Below are 6,162 nucleotides of genomic sequence, written 5' to 3'. Positions count from 1 at the left end.
TCAGACGTCACACTGTTTGTTTTGGCCTTCCACGATGCACGATTGTTTGGACGAATCTGGTCTGGCAACAATCTCACACACTGCTGTTACTACACACATACACACACACTGTGCGTGCATTGTGTGATTAGGAAACAAACACATTTACAAACACTACCCCAATTTAACTTAAAGGAAACATATTATGTAAAATTTTGATATCAAGTCACAGGACCAGCCAAGCTATGAAAGTATGACTTATGTTTGTGAAATGACATTTCTTAGTAGTAACTCGATAGTTCAAGGTGTCTTTGGACAGAAGGTGATGAAGGCACGTGCTAATTGAAGGCTTTTTTTTTTTTGGCATCACACAAACACAGTCTTCCTCCGAATTCAATCACCTAACAGCGGTCGTTTCATTTGTCGTTTCTGAAGGGAGGGAAAGAGTAAAGGAAAACATGTTTACAATCTCCGCTCCCCGCACCGTCGATGACACTCCGTTTAATTCCTTCCTGAGCGGCGGGTAAACAAAACTCTCACTTGCGGAAAAACCACCCCTGACTGTGACTAATTGGTTTAATGCCATATTGTCAAAACATGGAGCCCACCTTGTCTTGCGTGTCCCCTGTAATTCATTTTGAAGATGCTTTTGACGTTACCTGAATGCGGGACTAAAAGTGAAACCTCTGAAAGTTGTACAATTCGGAAAAATTCTAAAAAAAATCATTCACAAATTTTGTAAAACTTCAGCTCAGTGACTTAACATCCCCACTAAGACGCTGTTTAATTAGGCAAGCAATACTTACCACTTAGCTCGCAGTGAGCTTGTCACAACACACACAGAAATGACAACACGCCACAAGTGGTTGGAGTGGCCTGTACAATCTTGACTTGACTTAATAATTACTGGGCACTAATTATTTTACAATATTGTTTCTTCAAAGGGTGAGTATTTTTACTTTAGTTAAATTATTAAAACGTTATTTGAATGATGCCGACAATTAATTGCTTTGAAATTAGGACAACTTAGAAGCCAACCAGCGTCACTTAACAGATTTTGCTGGGCTTTGACTGAGATGACCATTATCAGTTGAATCATCTACCAAAATGCGACCTCTGATGTCACAGCGTCCCGTAACCACCAAGGACAGACGCAAGCTTAAAGTTACGACGTAGAAGGTAATTAAAAAAAAAAGTTCACAGTGTTGGTTTTTTTGTCCCGCAGCGAAAAGCACGTCGCCGGTTTTGGAATAAATCAGCGTTGCAGTGAGGTCAGTGCGACCGGAGCTCGGTACCACCTCTGTGATAGATGAACCCTTATTAAGAAGGACTAAATGGAGCAGAAAGATGTGTGCTGACGTTAATTACATTTTTTTTTATAATGGAAGTGTTGAGTATGACGAGTGGAGAGGTAAATTTCAGGTGTCAGTGAACAGCGGCTGACCCCGCTTGACACTCGCCAGTCTCTTGGAGGAGAAGAATCGGAGTTGAATGGCCTTGCTTCATTGGGAGGGGACTCCAGTGTCAGTCACCATAGCGGTGTTTCTAACAGTGGGCCAATCGCAGGGCACATATAGACAAACAACCATTCACACTCACATTCATACCTATGGACAATTTGGAGTCGCCAATTAACCTAGCATGTTTTTGGAATGAGGGAGTACCCGGAGAAAACCCACACATGCACAGAGAGATGGCCGAGGGTGGAATTGAACCCTGGTCTCCTAGCTATGAGGTCTGCGTGCTTACCACTCGAACGCCGTGCCTCCTGTTTCTAACAGTGGACTATATAATTACATGTTCATGATTCACAACAGAGCAAAACCACCTAAATCCTTGTCACTAAAATGCACCAAAGGGAGCAGCTGTACCTTTACACCTCCAGGGACTGAAGCCGTTTTATTTTTTCTTGTGCTGCGTGCTGTCAATCAATGCAGTGTCAGATTACTGCTCTCTTTTTATTGTCTGCTGCCTCGGAGCTGACGTGGTACTTTATGCCTCGAGGCAGCAATGCGCATGCTTTGGGAACGTGCCGAGAAAGAAGAATGGATGTCAAAAAGAATGACAATACACACGATGAAACTACCGTACTTGAATCTGGACAACTTCAAAGAAACCCGGTGGTTACCACTAGAGAGATAACAAACACGCCGGCCATGATTCCAAATTGGAGCAGGTCCTGTAAGGCGCTGCTATCAAAGGAATGCAAGACAGTGCTGATGATTTCTTATCAGAGTGGCGGATCCTGTAGGGAGATGCAATCAAAGGAATGAAAGACAGGCGAGGGAGGAGGACGGGTCCTGAAAAACCTATACAGATACACACTGGACTACTCTAAAGCATTGCAGCGGCTCAGGAACCCACCATCACCCCCGCAAGTGGTGACTCAAACTGCAGAAATATTGCAACTCAAGCTTCTTAAATATATTATATTCAAAAAGGCTTGTTTGCAACAAAATCCTAGCTGCAGTAATGAGATGAGTTTTTTTTCCTGCATTTCTTTTGTTGTGATTTGGGTGGGATTACCGTCGTTCTACACAAATGACTGTTATTGGCCTTGCTCCATTGTATCTTAACGACGAAATTCTCTTAAGAGAAATGGCTGCTGACATGTGAAGGGAGTACTCCCTTTTGTGTGATACCGTACAACAGGGGTCTCACACTCAATTTACTTGGGGGCCACTGGAGCTCGGGTCTGGGTGAGACTGGGCCGCATCAGGTTTCCCCCCCAAAAAAACGCATTTATTAAAAACTAATTTTTGGTTCCAATTTTATATAAGAAAAGCTCTGATAAAATATTCCACTGTTATCAAATATCTTACTTTTTATTTTTCTACACAAAATAAGATGAAAAATAAATAAACAAATCAAGAAGAAAATCAATCAGTAATAAATAAATAAATATAATAATAATAATAATAAAAACTTAAGAAACCACATATAGTTGGTGGGTAGACAAAAAATTTTTTTCAGATTAAAATGAACAAAACATTATTAGAGCCCTGTAGACATGACAAAACACGACTATAGTCACATTTATACTCTTTTTATTTACAACATATTGCGCAACTGCAGGGTCTTGAGACACATGCTAACTCGCAAACTAGAGAGCTCGCGACCTAAACGGTAGCCTTCCTTTATACTTAAATAGCCAAAAACTTACCACTTCCACACGGATAGGGAGGATAACTATTAACAGTTATTTAACCTTTAACATGAACATTAATCAAACGTAATATTTTTTTCTGGGTACATGATACCATACAGCATCCATATCAAACTTGCGCAGGCCGCACTAACATTAAACTTTCATATCAAGGCGGGGGCCTCAAACTAGTGTCCTGCGGGCCACATTTGGCCTGCGGGCCGCGTGCCGTACAATAAGCCAATACTGCATGATGTAATGAGAGTCATTGACTCCAATGCACTTTTTCCCCCAGCTGCTGACCGCAGCACTTTGCTGCTCAGTGCAGCTGTGAGACGAATCAAGCAATATAGAATATTTAGTACTCCAAGAAGGTCAGCCCACGTCTAATTGCTTTGTCAATTCAGTCTTTATTCCCATCATAAATATTTACCTTATTCATTAAATATACAGAGGTAGGATGTTTTGCTTCCAAATTTAGTTTTTGGGGGAAAAGAAAATCTCATGAAAGGATTTTTCATTATGACTGCTGTGTGGTTCCTGTCAGTTCCAGCTCACCTTCAGGAGGAACCGCATGAGAAGATCTTCTTATTGTTATATTATGATCAGGATAGCCATAACAGATAAGAAAGCTACCTTCATCCCCCAGTAGGAGTTTGAATTTAGTTGGACTTGAGGCACAATTTTCTCGAAAATTTCCAAAATGTACCACATTTGGGTCATTGGATTGTTTTTATTTGTATTTATATATTGTTTATTTTTTTAAATGTATATATATTTTTGGTATATGTGCACATCCAGTCAGTGTAACCAATCCTAATCCCAGTTTTGAGTTATCATATTTAATGCCCTTGAGACGCATTTACACTCAGCAAAAAAAAAAAAGCAGTCTGTTATTTCCCCAGATATGCTCGCTTTTGTGCTTTCTTGTGGTGTCAATCGTCCCTTTTTGTGACCAGAGCTGCTCAGATGTTGATGCGGCAAGGTCACCCCTGCCTGCCTGCACACTTTTAATTCACTGATGCCAACGCAAGGTCTGCAGCACGTTTTGATTGACTGGAGGGGACGCGGTAGAAAATACAGTATCCAAACTGCAGCATGAGGACTCGTCCATAAGGTTTAATGTAAACAAACCAAGATGGTTCAATAAGTATGGCGGGATTTCTGAGTAAAAAAAAAAAAAACCAACAACCACTAAGCTCCACAAAGTCCCGTAATCACTTGTTGTCTCCAGGGGGCAAAACACGCAAGCTTGACATAAAATACCATCTAAGCTTCGTTACGGCAACACTTGCTGTACACCCGGGCTTTGAAATGCTAAATCCTTAACAAAAGCCATTATGTTGACGGAAGGACGGCGAAGGGAAGGACGTTTGGTGTCCTTTTGTGCAGGACAGATGGTTGAGATGTACAATGAGATTTCCTGTTTGAATAACAGTGATAAACAACTGCATAACTGGAAAGAAGTGTCAATCCCAGGACAAAAGGGAAGGACAGATGAAATGAGTAAGACAGGAATACTTGAAAATGTTACACTAACAAAAAACGCCTGACCTTCCCAAGCAGCTAGCCTGACCGATTGATGGCAGTCCAGGATGCTGGACTAAGTAACAAGGACTGGAAGAACTCCAGGAGTAGCACCTTTACTGCCAACTCAATTCTTCAGGTAAGAATGAAGGAATTCCCCAGAGTCAGCAGCTAATAAAAAAATCATTAAATTGGTAAAAAGTGCAGATTCAGTGTGATGGGGGGTAAAAAAAAAGGCACGTACTGTATCTAGAAAATTTTATACTTTGCACAAGTTGTGGGAGCTTATTATTATTATTAATCTCATAGGGGTCTTCAGAACACACACTCACACAGCACAACTATGACATATGACTGATTATACCGGGATAAGAGGAAGATACACAACGGATGCATTGTTGTCATTCACACAAGCTTAACTTTCACCTTCCAGAGTGGAGTGGCAGCTGATACCGTCATTGTGTCGTCGCATAATTTGTCACATGTGAGCGCTTTCCGCTTTCAAAATGAAACAAAACAGGCAATGAAACATGGCGTCCGCAAAACAATTGTGGGGGGAAAAGCTTGTTAACGTATGAACAGACATTTGGTTTCAGTGAAAACGAGTTTGACGCCTATGTGTTAGGTAATAATCGGCAATAATCGGCTAAAAATTGGCTTATTTACACTTCCACTTCTCTAATCATATGGTGAAGAAAAAGATGAAGTGAGCTGATTATCGCCGAAAGCAGGTGTTTTGTCTCTTTTTCAAACATACATAATCAGCTATCAGATTTTTTTTCATCATCCCCCCAATTTTTTTTTTACTTTTTAATTATTTTTTTTTCTTTTCGTTGTAACTTTTTAAACTTTTTTTTTTAATTTATTTACATATTTCTAACCTGTCCAGTCCAGTCAATGGGGCAAAGTATAGTTCTTGTATAGATCTTTATTTTCTCATCCTTATTTGTTGCTGCAAACAATCAGTGTATTTTTTTTAACACTCCAGACACATTTCCTGTTTTGGTGCCACTGTTTCCTAACCGCAACCTCTTCGACGCTACACAGCATCGCTCACAATGGGCTTCCTGTTAATTGGCCTTTTTTGACGCTGATGCCCACCCACCGTCGGGGCCCACTGGGGCTTGATAAATGAGCCGCTCATTTTACTCGGGCGGAGTGAAGTGGGTGTTTTGTTGTTTTATTTTTTTTTTTTTAGTACGCTTTGATGCACACGACCACTCAGTAAAACCACAGCGTCTTTGATTGCCACACTTGAAATAAAAGCTGACATGAAGTGAAATAAAGCACTAGCAGTAAACTTTATGGCCGTTTTTTGTTAGTATCTTTGTAAAATGTGAAGCGAAAAGGCTTCCAAGCCCCCAAAAGAGGAGAGAAAACAGCAACGGCAACCTTAAAAGTACATGATACATTTAGGGGCGCCATTTCTTCGACTTTACACCTTGGGAACATGTCTGTCTTTTGGGCTCTGGAAAAAAAAAGGTACAAAGAGTTGTAATTAGTTGGAACCT

Source organism: Doryrhamphus excisus, linkage group LG5 (genome assembly GCF_037039965.1).
Source record: "Doryrhamphus excisus strain RoL-2023G ecotype Guam linkage group LG5, RoL_Dexc_Guam_v1.1, whole genome shotgun sequence".
NCBI classification, from domain to species: domain Eukaryota; kingdom Metazoa; phylum Chordata; class Actinopteri; order Syngnathiformes; family Syngnathidae; genus Doryrhamphus; species Doryrhamphus excisus.
The sequence above is the reverse complement of the archived record's forward strand: the minus strand, read 5'-3'. Positions refer to the sequence as shown.